General features: G+C 36.8%; 1 pseudogene; it reads right to left on the bottom strand.

The window, feature by feature from the left end:
- Positions 1–257: 257 nt before the first annotated feature.
- The window catches only part of LOC131813585 (heme-binding protein 1-like), an 86,683-nt pseudogene continuing 69,345 nt past the window's right edge, over positions 258–17,595 (bottom strand).

Raw genomic sequence — 17,595 nt, 5'->3', positions numbered from 1 at the left:
AAGTCTGTTAGAGGGATGCTGCCTATTTTGACCATATTATTTCCCACCATGAGAAAAAGAATAGAATAAATAATAATAATAATATTAATATAAGAATAGAATAAATAATAGGATAAATAGAATATGCTTATTTAGAAAATTGACAGTAACTGGCTTTGAAGAAAAGTTGGTTAAGCTGGAGATTCAGTTGCAAGCTTTGCTCCCTTCCTTTCCCCTGAGAAAGTAGACACAGAAACAGGTATTCAGGAAGTTTCGGCTCAATGAGTCATGCTTGCAGAGCTAGACCTCATTGTGATGTCTATAGGCTTCATGAGGGGTTCATACCCAGAACAGAGGTAAAAGTCACTCTGTTAAGTGGCTGTGCCTTCCGAGGCCATACACTGCTGGGTGGCATGAGCTACACAGTGAGCTTCCTTGACATAACCACCAAACTGCAGGGAAGAGATGGTGATGCTTTCCCTGTCCTCCATCTTAATGCTGTCATTGTGAGGAAATGGCAGGTTCCTCTGAAACTGGTTTGGAATCTGGAACCAGACTTTTAATTTCTTCCATAGGGAGTCATCTTCACTGGAAAACACATTAAAGGAAATAGGAACTGCCATCCCCATCCTGATTCCCTTGTCATTAGTGCCTCCCACATGCTTCATGACTTTGGGTGTTGCTTCCCATAGATCCTCACCCATAGGCTTGTCACTTCCATTTTGGCAAACCTTCTGCCTTCACAGGTCTTCTTTACAGGAGACTTCTCCCTTGCCTTTTTTGCTCAGGACCTGCCAAGGCCCTGTCTCTACACTTTCAAAGAGCAAGTTCTTTATCATGCCCAAATGATGTGGCTATAGTGCTCTGGACATACCAGTGGACCATCCAGTTCTCTTTTTTAATGTTATTTTGATGCATAAAATAGTAAACTCAAACTTCCCCTTTTTTGACTGGCTTATATGTTACCATAGTGATCAGTAATACAAGTAGCACTTATTTACAAATGTTTTCCAGTAAAATCACATTACTTAAAAATAATGGGAACAGAAGTTGAGAGGAAAAAAAAATGTAGGCAAACATGGGGTGATCAACGATGTCTATTTGGGAGGGAAATTCTCACTGAGACCTGAAGGGAAATAAGGTCTTCCCAATCTGTTTAATTTTTAAATTCTGTCCCATATCAAGTTCTGTGAATTTTCTGCTTCTATTGATATATTCTTTAATCCATGGGAACTTGAAGTATGTATCTGTGGCAAAGCAGATGCGTTGACGTAGTTAAGACCAAACCTACTTTGCTGGAGATACTGTAAGTAGGTAAATATGGCAAAAATAGAGTTCAGACTAACAAATACTTTACCATGCTAAGATACTTGTATCTATTCCTCATGCACATGAAGAACCAATGAAGGATTCTGAGCAGAAAAGGAACTTAACTATATTTGACATTTGAGAATTTAACATCGGATTCAGCAGGAAATATAAAACTGTCTAGGGAAGAAATCTGAGTCATGGAGTTTGTTAGAGTAAAAAGTGAAGGGCTCTTTCTTGGCAGCAGATCAGTAATAGTTGTGAGGAGAAGCCCATAAACGATTTCAAACTTAGACCACAGACCCTGCAAAAATAATTTATTAAAGTATTTACTAATCTTAATTTCATTAACTTTTATAGAGTGCTTACTGTAAATCTTGCACCTAAGAATATAGTGTTATTGAAGTGTAAAATGGTGAAGTATTTTGCCTTGTCAAGGAAATGAGGGAAGTGACTGAAGCTGATGAGAAGGAACAGTGAGGGTTCACTGAGGTGAAGAAGCAAAGAGAGGCTATTTCAACTGTAGGATCAGCCTGTGCAATTCCAGTGGCAGGATAGGGCTTGGCAAATGTGGAAAACTAGTTTAAGTCTAATCGTGACTTCAGAAGACAGAAAAGAGGGTTCATGGTGTGAGGGGAGACTGAAGACAGCACTAAGGACTGGACCAGAAAGGATGCCATATAGACCATGTTAAGAATTTCTCTTTTAACAATAGGATGTGGACATTCAACCACCTTTGCATTGGTTTTACTTGCTTTTCTTGAATGCTTTTAAGAAAGATCGAGGACAAATATTTTTCCCCACAACCTTGAATTATTTTAAATTAAAGCTCTTTCTTCCTTTGAGAGGAATAGAAAAAAATTCATATTTTGATTTTGGGGAGATGTCAAAAAAAGGTTTCTGGTTGTCCTTGCAGCCTTGTTCTCCCCGTGGAAAGAAAAAAGCTGATATGGACCCAGGGACCCTAGCATTGATCGGGAGCAGGGGGTGGGGGGTGGGGGAAGAGGAGTGAGGAGGCAGGAGATGTTATATTGTAATGACTGGGAAACCTGAACAGCATCATGAGAGAAACTAGAGGACCCAGAAGGAAATAAGTGAATGGAGCTTGTGAAATATATTCACTTGCATTAAGACCTTCTCAATAACTCAGAATCACTGATCAGGACCACATATGGGTCCATTTGATTTTTATCCATGCCATGGGATGTACATAACTAATTTTGGCTATCCTTTATGGCCATCCTAGAGCGAGTGCCCCCAAGATCTTTAGCATGCTTTAGGAAGGAACATTCTCTACATTAGAGGGCTGGAATTAAGCTGGACCAGCTTGAGATTACTAGACCAGAATAATAATTATTCATTTTTTGTGAAGAACAATGAAAAGGCAATGGATACTCTTAATATATTTGTATTTTAAAGCAGCACTCTGACTGCAGAATGTGGAAAACTAGATTCTGGAGAGAATGCACACAGCATTTGCTGACTGTTTTAATGGGCTTGTTTTAATGGTACATCAATTGTGTACCATTGATGTTACAGTAGAAATGGAAAAAATTTGCATATGAAAGGATTATTAGGTCACTTAAAAAACTTATAGCTTATTGATGGGATATTGAAGATGAGAAGTGAACATTGTGCCAAAGGATTCCAAGTCATTAGAAGAGGAAAACTAATCAGTGTGGTCTTCACAAGTTGAAGAGAAAGTTAGAAAAAAAAAATCTATGTTGTCCATCAAGAAGTTGCAAATGTAGATCTGGAACAGTTAAAAGTTGGAGGTTCTTGATTTCCATCATTTGCAGAGAATCAACAACAAAACATAATAGAAGTCAGTTAATGGAATTTACAGTTTCATCTAGTATTCAAGGAACTCTAGGATAAATATCAGAGCACCAATTTATGGATGAGAAAAGCAAGGCTCATAGAGTGTAATTTGCATAGGATCTGATTTCAAGATTTATCTCCTCTAATTACTATCATTTTCTGCCTCTCTATGAATGGATGAGGTTGTAAAATGAAGATAAGGATCTCCAGCAAAGGAGAATGAAAAAGAAGACAGAAAACCATTCGAAGAAAGCTGAAAATTGAAGTACTTTTGAAATCAATGGTGGAGATTTGATGGTTTTTTACTATTGGTGTTAATAAAGATTGTTAACCTTGTAGAGTACCCCAAAGATGTGTAGGATGAGGAATTGAAAACAAGTTATTTTTATTATTATTCAGAAAATTTTGTTGAGCAAGTAATCTGTGCCAGGTACTCCTCCAGATGCTGCAAACAGAATAGTGAACAAAACGGAAAAATAACCTTTCTAATAGATTAAATTCTGGTAGGACGTACCACAATTACTAAAGAGAAGTAGTCTCTGGGTGGACACCAGATAATCATGAGTTGAAGTATTCAGAGGAGGTAATGTTAGAGTGGGATAAAGGGAACATGCTTATTGCTGTGCCTGGTGTTAGGAGAAAGGATGCACTATAGAGATTGATGAGATATGTTGATAGCATGTTCAAAAACCAGACTAAGATGGGACTAGATACATTTGAGGGGTCCTTGGATGTGTATGACCTCCTCCTCTTATGCAGCTTCTAACTAACAGGCTAAAGGGGAATTTTTTAAAACTAACATACAATGTTAATTTTAGGGTTATAATGTATTGAGTATACAATTCTATACGTTACTTACTGTTCATCACAATAAGTGTAATCACCGTACAACATTACTAATTAACTAATTCCTGATGTTGTACTTTATATCTCCATGATTTATAATTGGAAGTTTGTTCTTCTTTGATATCCTTTATTTCACCCAGCCTCCCATCAACCACCCCTTGGCAACCACCAGTTCTCAATTTGAGTCTGGTTTTTTTTTTCTTTTTTTTTCTGTCTTATTTGTTTTGTTTTTAGATTCCAGATGTAAATGAAATCATGATCTTTGTCTTTCTCTGACTTATTTCATCTTTGTATAATGCCCTCTTGCTCATCCATGCTGTTGCAAATGGCAAGATTTCATTCTTAATAGCTGAGTAATATTTCGTTGTATATATACCACATCTTTATCCACTCATTTATGGATAGACACTTAAGTTGCCTATATATCCTTGCTACTATAAATAATACTACAGTGAACATTGGGGTGCAAATATCTTTTTGAATTCAGTGTTTTCATTTTTTTTTCAGATTTATTTGTTTGGTGGTAGGGGGGTGGTGCAGAGGGAAAGAGAGAGAAACCCTAGAGCAAACTCCCTGCTGAGCATAGAACTCAATGTGGGGCTTGATCCTAGGACCCTGAGCTCATGACCTGAGCCCAAATCAAGAATCAGCCACTTAACCGACTAAGCTATACAGGTGCCCCAGTGTTTGCATTTTCTTTGGGTGAACACCCACTAGTGGAATTACTGGACCATATGGCAATCCTATTTTTAATTATTTTTTGAGGAATCTTTATACAGCTTTCCACAGTGTCTACCCCAATTTACATATCTACCAACAGGGCTGGAGGGTTCCTTTTTCTCCACATCCTCACCAACGCTTCATTTTTTTATTCCAGTCATTCTGACACATGTAAGGTGATATCTTACCATGGTTTAGATTTGCATTTCCCTGATGGTTAGTGATAGAATGGAAATTTTAAGTACTGGTTCTCTAAATTCTGTGTTCTCTGGAAGAAACTGGAAGGCTTATAAAACACGGTGCTGGATTCACTCCACGTTTTTGATTTAGTAGATCTGGGGTGGGGCCCAAGAATTTTCATTTCTAATGGGTTCCCAGGTGATGCTGAGGCTGCTGGTTGGCGGGTGACACTTTAAGAATAATTGCCTTAAAAATAAGAGTAAATTTTGTAAATAATCAGAATAGTCCAGACCTTTATGACATTCCTGTTCTTTCTCCCAACCAGTCCTTAATCATAGGCAGCCAGAAGCTCTGAGCTAACCTGGGAAATTATGTTCTTATTTAGTTTTTAGAAAGCTGAATATAAATGTTCAACAGGCTGCTTTGCTCGATCCCTGAAGAGGTCCCTATGTCTCATTATAATACAGGCTCACACACATTGCAAAATGCCAGTTTTGCTGCCAAGGAGCAAGTTCTTAAAAGTGCATTTCACAGAATATAGAAAACAACCAATTAAACTTTTCTCACAGCAGGACCTCCCTTTAAAGTACTCTAATCATGAAGAATAACTTGTATTCCTCCAAAAAGTTGGGTTATGACTAATATTAACTTAAGGTGTGAGATTTTAACATTTGCTTTCTTGTGAAGTTATTAACTTCGTATTTTTTTAGTAAATGTTCTCATTGCACTCACAAACTGTACCTATTAGAAGCAGCTTGCTCTGTTCAGATTATTCCAATAATGCTCTGGCTGGTCGCCCAATGTCGTCCTCCATTTGTGAATGCTTCCTTGACCCCTGGACCATTTTGTACACATTTCAGTTTTCCTGTTGCCATGTAACTCTGCTCAGATTCTTCTTTCAGGTCAAAGCTTAAATGCTATTTAATTCAGTGAGCTCTCTTATTCCCCTATGCTAGGTCCAGATTCATTTGCTATAAGTACACACTGGGCATTGATTTTTTGTTTATATTGAAGAAAAAATATATAAAAACATATATATGTATAAATACAAATATATGTGTGGGTATACATGAAATACACAAATTAAAGGTAGACATATCAATATATCTTCTGGAAGTTACTTCACATGTACCCCAGCAGCCATCTACATCAAGAATTATGAGATTACCAGAACACCATTTGCCATCTTGTCTCCCATTAAAGATCTAGACAGGAAGTTTTAGTGTCCCCAATTCCCAATTTAGTGGCACCTGTAGAACTATTCTCTGTCCTTCCCTAGAAGGCAGGTCTAGGCTTTCCCCACTATGGATTGCCTGAATCATGGACAACTTTTAGAGAGATTCCAGAGCCCAGCCTCAGCACAAACGTGGGCTTCGGAGTGCATGAAGCTCTTAGAGCCATGGGTACCCTTTTGGAAGATCTGGAGTTTAAGAACTTTACTTTATGGGACTTTTATCGAAGTATGATACTGAATATGTAAAACACCCAGCACAAAACTGGCACTGTGTAAGTACCAATTCTTTTTTCTACTGCTTTCCTCTGTAAAGGGTATTCCTTATTCTTCCATAATTCTGCCAAATATTTCTGTTCTTGTTCTTGAATTCTCTGCCATCCTGTAGAGATGGAAGATATTTTCTTATAGGACATATATAAGATTCTTTTTGATCATGGACTAAAAACATCCACAGTTTTGTCTAGTAAGAGCCAAATATGGTTGGTCAATTTATAGTATCTCCAGCCTTCATAATCTTGGTTGTAGGTAGATATAATTATCTCAGATTTTAAGTGATTCGTCAGGTGGTGAGAGCTCAAACTCTCGAAAGTAGGATTCATACTTAGGTACTTGTTATTCCTCCCAGCCTCACTGCTTCTCTGTACCTTATATCATATGGAAGTTGGGTACCCATGAGAAGAAACACTGGACTGAAATCAGGAAAAATAGTCATTTATGTGATGTTCACTACAAATTGATAAGCATTCATGTTTTTAAAAAAGATTTTGATTATAATTGGGCCTTTCCCATTTTAAATTATTTATCTGTGTTGTAAAAATTGAAGCAATGCTTAAATAATCTTGAACTGAAATCAAGTGGTGGTGTTACATTTGCTGTATGAATAGAGCAAAATACTTCACACCTAGAATATTGCGTTTGTCAATTCTATCCTATCTCTGAAGGAATAGAATGATTAGGTGAAGAAGTTACGTGGGTCCAACCTCTTTCCAAACATTGACTTCTGATGTGTACTCTCCATTCCAGCTCTGTCGTATCACGCCTCTCAATAGAAAGATAAACTTTTAGTACAAGTTGCCATTCAGTCCACAATTTGAACAAAATTGTAGTTGATAAATATCTTCAAACACGCATATTGCTATGTGTGTCAAGAGCATTGTAATTCGCTGTATGTGGTTTTGATGTACTGAGTTTCTGTACCTGAATGTTGTATATCTGTGAGCATAATACTTTGAGAGTGGTTTTGCAACAATACAAGACTGAAATTGCAAGTCTTCCTGCCCCTTGCTCTGTGTTCAGTTTTCATGTTGAACTGAAATCTTCAAAGTGCCCATGATTCTAGCTTAGTTTATTAAAATTTTGAATGAAGATAGAGATTAAACATGTACAAACACTGTGAAAGAGTTTTATACTCCCCTGATTTTCTAGTTTTGTGATATAAACTGAATTTTGTAAGATAAGTATTAGAGTACTAGAAATCTACATGAAAATAGTATTCTTGGGGAATGCAGGAGACTCCGTTAAGAGTTTGCCTTTAGCTCAGGTCATGATGCCGTGGTCCCAGGTTGGAACCTGCGACCTGCCCCACGTGCACCCCCATGTACATTTTAAAAAATAGTATTATTTTTTTGAAAATAGTATTTTTAATTATGAAATTCCAAGCCTATATTTTTAAAATGTACTATTCCAATTTTATATAATTTAGGTTTTCAAAAGGACCAACTGCTATTTTACATTTTAAATTTTCTTGGTGGGACATGAATATAAATAGGATACAACATCTGCAACTTGTGAGCAAATACCGAATGAAGGAATCTGAAATTTTCTGGAATGGTTGATTTGAATCTATTATGAACTTGTTTTTTAAGTAAAAATTCTTAAGATGACCTTTTTTGATTAATTATCTACAAATAGGTTGAAAGAGGGAATGTAAAGCCAAATGATTAAGAGTATTATTGAGAATTTTTTACCTTGCTATTTTTTAATTATTTTTTAAAAGATTTTATTAATTTATTTGAGAGAGAGAGATCACAAGTAGGCAGAGAGGAAGACAGAGGGGGAGGGGAAGCAGGCTCCCTGCTGAATAGAGAGCCTGATTCTGGGCTGGCTCCAAGGACCCTGAGATCATGACCTGAGTAAAAGGCAGAGGCTTAACCCAGTGAGCCACCCAGGTGCCCCTGTTATTTTTTATAAGTTACCTCATGCATTTTAATAAAACATGCAATAAATGAATGCCTATTTGGCCTTGATACAAGTAACAGAAAAACTTCAGATGATTCATTTAAATATCTAAATCTCAAACATTTTAGTATGAGAGACCTAACATATGACATACAGAATTCTCAGGATACGAATGTAAGTATCTCTTGCTAATCATCAAAGTTCAAAATAACCTCATAGGATATTTGATGCACTAATCTGGTTTCTGCTAAAAGTAAGGAATAACTAAAGAAAAATGCCCCCATAATGTGGTTGTATAATTTATCCAATCCATTTCATAGATTTTTACTTAATATCTATTTGGCAGAGTGTGATGAAAAATAAAGACAAGGTTCTTGGCTTCATGGTATTCATAGCTGGTAGGTTATGCATATATGCAACAGAAAATCACATTCATGATTTCAATGTACTTGCTAAATATTACATGAAGAAAATATAAAATAATATAACAATACTCTAACAAGGAACTCCCCAAATATCCTAGAGAGTCAGGCACAGAGTTCTAGAAAAGTGATACAAGATTTTCAAGGCTAGAAGGAATACGTATATATACATATATATACATATATATGCACATCTATATATGTGTATGTGTACATATATGTATGTACACATGTGTATGTGTACATATATGTATGTACACATGTGTATGTGTACATATATGTATGTATGTGTGCACATCTATATATGTGTATGTGTACATATATGTATGTGTGTGTGTACACACATACATACATATATGCAGTGTTCTGAGCGAAGAAATGAGGATTTATTTTAAATAAAGACATGGAGACTGAGGTAGCAAAAACAGAAGAGTTCATTAAATTGAAACTGTTGCACTAGGTGGTGGTGAATACAGTGGGTTTGTTTTTTGTTTTGTTTTGTTTCCAATTTATTTATTTTCAGAAAAACAGTATTCACGATTTTTTCACCACACCCAGTGCTCCATGCAATCCGTGCCCTCTATAATACCCACCACCTGGTACCTCAACCTCCCATACCCCTGCCACTTCAAACCCCTCAGATTGTTTTTCAGAGTCCATAGTCTCTCATGATTCACCTCCCCTTCCAATTTACCCCAACTCCCTTCTCTCTAACACCCCTTGTCCTCCATGATATTTGTTATGCTCCACAAATAAGTGAAACCATATGATAATTGACTCTCTCTGCTTGACTTATTTCACTCAGCATAATCTCTTCCAGTCCCGTCCACGTTGCTACAAAAGTTGGGTATTCATCCTTTCTGATGGAGGCATAATATTCCATAGTGTATATGGACCACATCTTCCTTATCCATTCATCCGTTGAAGGGCATCTTGGTTCTTTCCATAGTTTGTTGACCGTGGCCATTGCTGCTATAAACATTGGGGTACAGATGGCCCTTCTTTTCATGACATCTGTATCTTTGGGGTAAATACCCAGGAGTGCAATTTCAGGGTCATAGGGAAGTAGGTTTTATGTCAGGTAGGCTCAAGATTTTATAAATCTATCCTAATACCAGAAGGGAGGCAAAGCATATTAAGGAGAGAATTGGCCTGATCAGACGTGCAAGTTTGACTTTTGTCAAGATTATTCTAGGTTCTCTGTAAACAATTGTAAAGTACAATTTGGACAGATTGTAAGATGCCTGAGAGTTATCCAAGTGTAAATCCTGAATAGGCAGTCAGATATGTGTGCATAGGACTTAATAATGAGGTCTCACCTATAGTTAAACTTGGAGTTTGTTGGGATTGTAGGGGAAGAAAAATTTTGTCTTCTGAGTACTTGGCTGAGACTCCAGTAATTGGACAAAAAGTAGCAAGAGATAAATAGGAGTTTATTAACATGTTTACATCATGTATAGGTGAGAGATATATAGGGGGAAGTGAGTAACTCAAAAGGATGTCTTTAAGATTCAAGTTTAAATATCATCTTCACAGGGAAAAGAGGGGAGCCTTGAAGACCTTTAAGGGGAGAGTCCATGAGTTTTGGGATGAACAGGCCTTTAGAACAGATGGGAGGTGTGATCTTTTGTGATAATTTATGACAAAGCTTTTCTGGGTGTAAGGTTGACTTGTAGTCTATTCTGATGAGTCAACCTCCTTTGCTGATAAAACTCACTCTCAGGAAATGGACCTATGACAATTGAGTTCCATTTGGAAAATTCATCCTGAGAAAGGAGGATTCAGAGAAAACCTCTACCATCATTTGCTTTTTTTTTTTAGTACCTGCATCTCAAAATAGGCAATATGGCAAAATGTCATATATAGGGCAGTACAATTCTGCTACCCTTCAATATATAGATTGCCTTTTCTTCCATGGAAGGAGATGTGATTCCTCACAAGTTCATTATAGTCTTAAAGGAGAAGAGAGGATAGGAAAAAATCCTAAGGAACTCTTATATTTAAAGTTTTAGCAGAAACAGAAAACAGGAAGGGTGCAGAGAAGGAATAATCAGCATTATACACAAACTATGAAAACTAGATTAACTTAGAAGGTAAACTGTCTCATGGTTGAGGGCACAGTCAACAGAATCCAGTTCCAGGTTTTGCAAGTGTGAAGTCATTGGTGACTTGGGCAGGAGTAGTCACATTGATTTTATTGGCCTATAAATAGATTGAGTTGTGGAAATTAGTTGTGGAATATAGGGAGGAGAATAATAATTTCAAAGAGGAACATGGGCTTTGGGAGAAATTTTTATGCAAAGTACTAGATTATGGTTTAAGTGAAAATTGGAAGGAGGCACACACAAAGAGTTTAAAGATACAAGGAGGGGCCAGGCACGTTTGGCATAAACAGTTCCTGAGTAGGGAGCAAAGAGGAGATGGAAGTAGTATGGATGAATAGAAGAATGCATTCTGAATACGCACCTGTTATGGAAAAGATACTTCCTCTAGGTGAATAGGAGGAAAAGCTATTAATGGTAGTAGTTCTATATATTTAATGTTTCTGGGTTTTCTAATGTTTTTGCTTCGGTTCTTCTTGCAAAAGCATCATCATCTTTAGTATGGCTGAACCATAAACAACATGGCTTGTTAATGAGAGATGATGCTGAAAATGTTGTAGTGTGGAAGCACAGTAAAGGAATTTATGTGGGGAAGAGAATAATGATGAAAGTTATATTTCAGAAACATTTCTCTGGCAATGATAGAATGGATTTAAGGTGGTAAATCTGGAAGTAAAGCAAATGGAGAATTTTCTTAAAGATTGTTGCTGATGCTCCTATTCTTATTCTCCCCATTCTTCCCCTTCCCACGCACACAGTCACTTATCTTTCCTCGGGAATCATTCAATGTTTGACTAGTACTGTCTCATGTCTGAGCAGTAGTGATGCTGATAGCAGTGGTTCTGATCCTCTTTATGCTCCCATGTAGGCTCACGTGGGGTTGGCTAGACCAGGACACAGTAGGAATTCTTTATTCAACAACGCTCTCTCAGGGGTGTTCTATCGTTTTGTACCAGGCCCTGAGGTTGGCCTAAAATGGTACACCGAAATGAAAAGGTGATTTAAATAACTCAGGTTTTTGTTTGTTTGTTTTGCTTTGCTTTGTTTTAAGAAGTAGACATGGCCAGGGCACCTGGGTAGCTCGTCCTTTGGCTCAGGTCATGATCTCAGCCAGGGTCCTGGGATCGAGTCCCACATGGGGCTCCGTGCTCAGCAAAGAGCCTGCTTCTCCCTCTCCTGTTCCCCCTGCTTGTGTTCCTATTCTCACTCTCTCTCTCTCTCTCTCTGTCAAATAAATAAGAAAAAATCTTAAAAAAAAATGTAGACATGGCCATTGTTTCAAGATATGTGGTAAGGTGTTCTTAATAACTTACATTTTTCTTTTGAATTCTGTTCAGTATAATGAGATAACAGGTGTTTAGTAGATAATCCCCAACTACTTAACAAAAGAACAAATGGAGTAGCATATTTTATCCATTTACAGTTAGTAGCGAACTTGAGCTCCTCCACACACTTGGCTTTAAGGCACCAAAAGTAAAAACTGAGAATTATACCATTTATTTTGGACTTTAAAACAGTAGAGCAAAGAGTACATATTCCAACAGCATTGCACATAAAATATCTAACCATCCAGGGTTATTTTTACATATCTGTGGTAAACCTTTTTTTTTTCTTCTTCTTCTTCTTTTGGCTGCTAAAGGTATGTTGCTAAGCAGTTTACATTATTGTGCTGGATAATTATATCAAAACTGTCAAATCCCTTGCATGTTCTCATTATGTATAAATTCAACCCACTACCCAAGAAAACCTACCAAGCATTAAAACATCTTTTTAGGGAGCCAATTTTTGTCTTCTGAGTAGTGTCACTTAATCAAAATGTGTTACCGACACTTGCTAGAAAGCTAAGAAGTGGTTTTTTTTCTTTTCAAGATTTTGATTATGTATTTGAGAGAGAGAGCACAAGCAGGGGGGTGGAGTAGTGAGAGAAGCAGTCTCCCCACCAAGCAGGGAGCCTGATGTGAACCTAAATCCCAGGACCCAGAGATCATGAGATGAACCAAAGGTAGATGCTTACCTGACTGAGCCACCCAGGCACATGTAAGAAAGCTAAGACGTTTTTAAATCACTGTCTGGTATGGGAAAACCAAACTGTATCTGTTAAAGCAAATAAGTAGAGTAAGATATATGATGAGCTGATAAATTTTTATTAACCTTGATTTTCTCGCTGGCCTGGAAAATACTAGTAACATAGAGGTTTACAGAGAAACTCAGAAAGAGGCTCTATCTCCAAGTCAGTTGATGGAAAATCTCTTGCCTGCAATAATAGTCACTTTGTGAAGACTTTTCTATATCCTTTTTCTTTTCAAGATTTTATTTATTTATTTGACAAAGAGTGAGCACAAGTAGGCAGAGTGGCAGACAGATGGAGAGGAAGAAACAGGCTCTCCACTGAGCAGGGAGCCTGATGCAGGGCTTGATCCCAGGACTTGGGGATCATGACCTGAGCCAAAGGCAGCCACCAACTGAGGCACCCAGGCACCCCTATCCTTACTATTTTTTCAGGGGAACTTAACCTGGCAACATGTAACAACAGTGGACCTTCTGGAGAAATGGGTTAAGAATGGCCCTCGGAACACTGGGTGTGGAAAAAACTCCATGCGCAGGGAATGAAATGTATCTCATTTTACCTCCAGTAATACTTCCCTCAGTGAGGTTTACTGTGAAATTACAAGTGCTTGTTGAATGGAATATCTGCTGTACAACATGTGTAAAACTCAGAACTAGTGTTGGATGTTTTGAAACTCTCTGATAATTTCTTTTGGTAGATCACTGGATTTAACTTTAAGTGAAACTATCAATTATGACAATTTGGAACACCAATTACTTAAGTATTCCAAGTCAGGCCATCTTGGTGCAAATACTGCCTTTGCCATTTATTAATTTTTTTTTTTTTTTTTTGGCCTTGGGGATATATAAACTCGTTTGTCTTGGTTTTGCCATCTATAAAGTGAGACTAATGCTCGTAGCTAACTTATCTATCTAAATATTAGTTTGAAAATAAATAAATAAATAAATAAATATTAGTTTGAGCATTATAAAGCCTGTATGTGTCAGTGGCTTAAATCAAGGCCAACCACATGATAAATAACGTGTGTTTCATTATCATGTTTATGCTCCTGTTTTAGTCAAACTTTATTTCTGCTCCATAATTGTAATCTTATTTTAGACCATTTACAAGGTAAGAGTGACTATGACTGAGTTCAGAAATTTTTCTCTATTTTTGTACTAAATGAGATGAAAACTCCAATCATTAAAAATTCTTTTTGAATAGAGTGTTAACTAAATCAAATGCTTTCTTAGCTGAAAGTCAGTTCAACTGATGTAATTCAGTTTTGAATATCCTAATGCATTTATCTTGTTTACAAAAGGTTTACCCATGACATATGGCAGATTTGGTCAAAGTAATGGAATAGTCTCATTGTTCTGCAAGACTCTGAATATACACACAGCAAGGAAGGGAGGTGCATTAGGAATCTAAGGACAGAATTCAATGCTAAATAGTAATTGAAAAAGATGTGTTGCTTGGAAACTGCAGAGAGTACCGCTTTGTTTCAAGTGAAGGGTAATACAAATCATGCATTAAAATAGTAGAACCTTTTTAAAATTTCAACAATGCAATTGATGAGAGTTTTAATAAGCTCTGACATATAACTTAGAATAGTGCTTTTCAATCATACAGATGGTTCATTAAGATAACCCACAGCATTGATAGATTTATACTGAGATTTGGTTACATACCTTATGAGGCTTCAGGTTATGGTTGCATAAACTGGACTCAGATTAAGGGTAATGAAATATTCCTTCTAAGAATAATCACCCTTTCAGAAAAAAATGGCAGCTAATCAGAGGTGTCATGCACCATTGAGTTTTGTGCATAGGACTTGCTGTTTAATAACTGTTTGGTGACATTTGCAATTGGATGCAGTTAATAAACAATGTAAGATGCTAATTTGTTACCTGGCAGGAGGAGTGAGTCCTTTTGCTCCCTCCTAATTTCAAAACATCATGACCCTGAAAGTTAATGAAAATAAAGAGATCCACACATTATAAAAATCGTAGTGGCAGTGACTATTTATCCTTTGTTTGGCTGTTTGAGGGATGAAATTCAAATACTTACGGTCAAGGCCCCTGAATTGTGAGGTGTTCACTCTATCATTAGTTTCTCTCTCCTGAAGATTCATTATGGACAAGTCCCTTCCAGTAGTCTTGCAAGTTCTTCCAATTTGAAAACTAATCGATCTGCACATACAACAATTTCTTAGGTCCTGATATTCTGGAAATCCATTCTTCATTTGACCCAAAACTTAAGCTAATCTCTTCTTAGCAAACTATAACCTATCACTAAGCTGCTTGTTTATGTGTTAGTCCTTAGATGTTGGTTTTAGCTCATCTTAAATAGATCATTTTATGTCAATTATAATTTAACAGAGGAGAAAATATTTATTGCATCCTATTGTGTATCTTACTATAGCTTAGTCTATTTTTTAAATTTAAAACCAATTAGCCAACATATCATACATCATTAGTTTCAGATGTACAGTTGAATAATACATCAGTCACATACAACATCCAGTGCTCATCACATCATGTGCTCTCCTTAATGCCCATCACTGAAATACCCCATCTTCCTACCCACCTCCCTTCCAGCAGCCCTTAGTTTGTTTCTTATAGTTCAAAGTCTCTCATGGCTTGTCTCCTTCTCTGATGACTTTCCATTCAGTTTTCCCACCCTTCCCCTACGATCCTCTGTGTTGTGTCTTATATTCCATGTATGAGTGAAACCATGTGATAATTACCTTTCTCTGATTGACTTATTTCACTCAGCATGATACTCTCCAGTTCCATCAACGTCGATGTAAATGGTAACTATTCACCCTTTCTGATGACTGAGTAATATTCCATTGTATATATATTACCATATATTCTTTATCCATTCGCCTGCCAATGAGTCTTGGCTCTTTCCATAGGGTAGCTATTGTGGACATTGCTGCTATGAACATTTTAGCATATATATATGCTAAAATGTTCCCACTGAGCAGGGAATCCAATGCAGGGCTCAATCCCAGGACCCTGGAATCATGACCTGAACTGAAGACAGATGCTTAATGACTGAGTCAACCAGGCACCCCTACATTTTAGTCTTTAAAAGTTCACAATGAACTGTAAGTTAGACATCAATAAAATCATTTCTATGGCAATTATCCACTATTAAGATGGGTAGATATGCCCAGAAATGACTTTTGATGGATTTTGTTAACAAGAGATTTGGCATTCTTTTCTCTATTAGTAAAAATAATAGGGTAAAGAATGCATATAAGGGGTGCCTGGGTAGCTCAGTCAATTAAGTGTCCAACACTTAATTTCATCTCAGGTTATGATCTCAGAGTTGTAGGATTAGGCTATGCACTGGGCATGGAGCCTTCCTGAGATTCTCTCTTTCCTTCTCTCTCTCTCTCTCTCTCTCTTAAAAAAAAGGGGGGGCATGTGTAATGGAAAGTTGTAACTTTGGTATAAAATTGAGTAAGATTCAGGACTTAAGGGTAATATTAAAAATGGTATAATTAAAACTGTAAGGATGATTATCTCTAAGACAAATTTTTATTACATAAATACAATATGTGCTAATTATATCTCAAAATTAGGAAAAAAATTGAGCTTTATAGGTGACATTCATCATTTCTCACAACTCATTGGCTAGAACCAGTTCACCCATCGGGATATCAGGAAGTATAACCTATCTATGTTCTTAGAAGGTGGGAGAACCAGAAATAAAGGTTGAATACCTCTAATAACCACCACTGCTGATAGCTTTTATTCTTACCATTGTCTATAAATAGAGACAGGCAGATGCTTAGGAAATATAAAAGACTTGTTCAAGATTACCTAGTAATTAAACTTGAGAACCAGAATTCAAATACATATTTATAAAGTCTAAATTCAGTGTTCTTTCCATTAAAACTTTGGTTATAACTGTATTCAATCCACATCTACTTCAAAAGTTTGTGTAATTAATTGATAACCATTGTTTTCTATAGAAGCAGACATATATTTTTCTCTTGTTGCAGACTTTCATTCCAGTGGCAACGATTAGTACATACAATAGAAATCTGATGTGTAACAAGTCTTGACTGAAGTTTAAAAAAAAAAGTGTACTCCAGTCTTCTCTTCTAGTTTCAGGCACTTGGTATGATTGTCTACTTAACTACATATTTCAGGATTATCCTCAACTTTTCCCCTAAGGATCACATCTCAGAAATGTGACTTCATACAAGCACTTCTTTTTAGAGCTAGTGCTTTTTTTCAGGTGTAAAAGAAAAATTGTACCACACATTTATTTAAAACTTCAAGAAAGACTTTATTCAAGACTACTGCATTAGGGATCAACCTTGTTGCAATAGAGCAGTAAGACTGATCTCTACTGAAACAAAATGTGGGAGAGTTTTAAGTGGGGTGGTAGGGTGAGGATGAGCTAGTGGGGAAATACTGGAGGACATGAGTGGGGAGGGATGGTCAATGTGATCAGGGCCCTTGTGTTTGGTAGTTGATTATTAAAGTTGGCTTCCCATTCTTCTCCCTTTGTTGATGATTGTGTTTGCAAAGGGTGGCTCTCAGGTCTTTGAACAAGATATATATGAGTTGTAAAACTGGAAAGAGGGTGCAAAAAGATTCACATCTCAAAGGGGTAAAGAATTTATAATTGCAATTTTGTTTTACAGAAAATGCTTTACAGAAAAAGGGAAGTGAAGGGGGCATAGAATTATGAATAAACCTGTCTAGTGTTTAGTCATGCTCAGGGGAATGTTAA

Source organism: Mustela lutreola, chromosome 13 (genome assembly GCF_030435805.1).
Source record: "Mustela lutreola isolate mMusLut2 chromosome 13, mMusLut2.pri, whole genome shotgun sequence".
Taxonomy (NCBI): domain Eukaryota; kingdom Metazoa; phylum Chordata; class Mammalia; order Carnivora; family Mustelidae; genus Mustela; species Mustela lutreola.
This window is presented reverse-complemented; position numbering and strand designations above follow the sequence as displayed.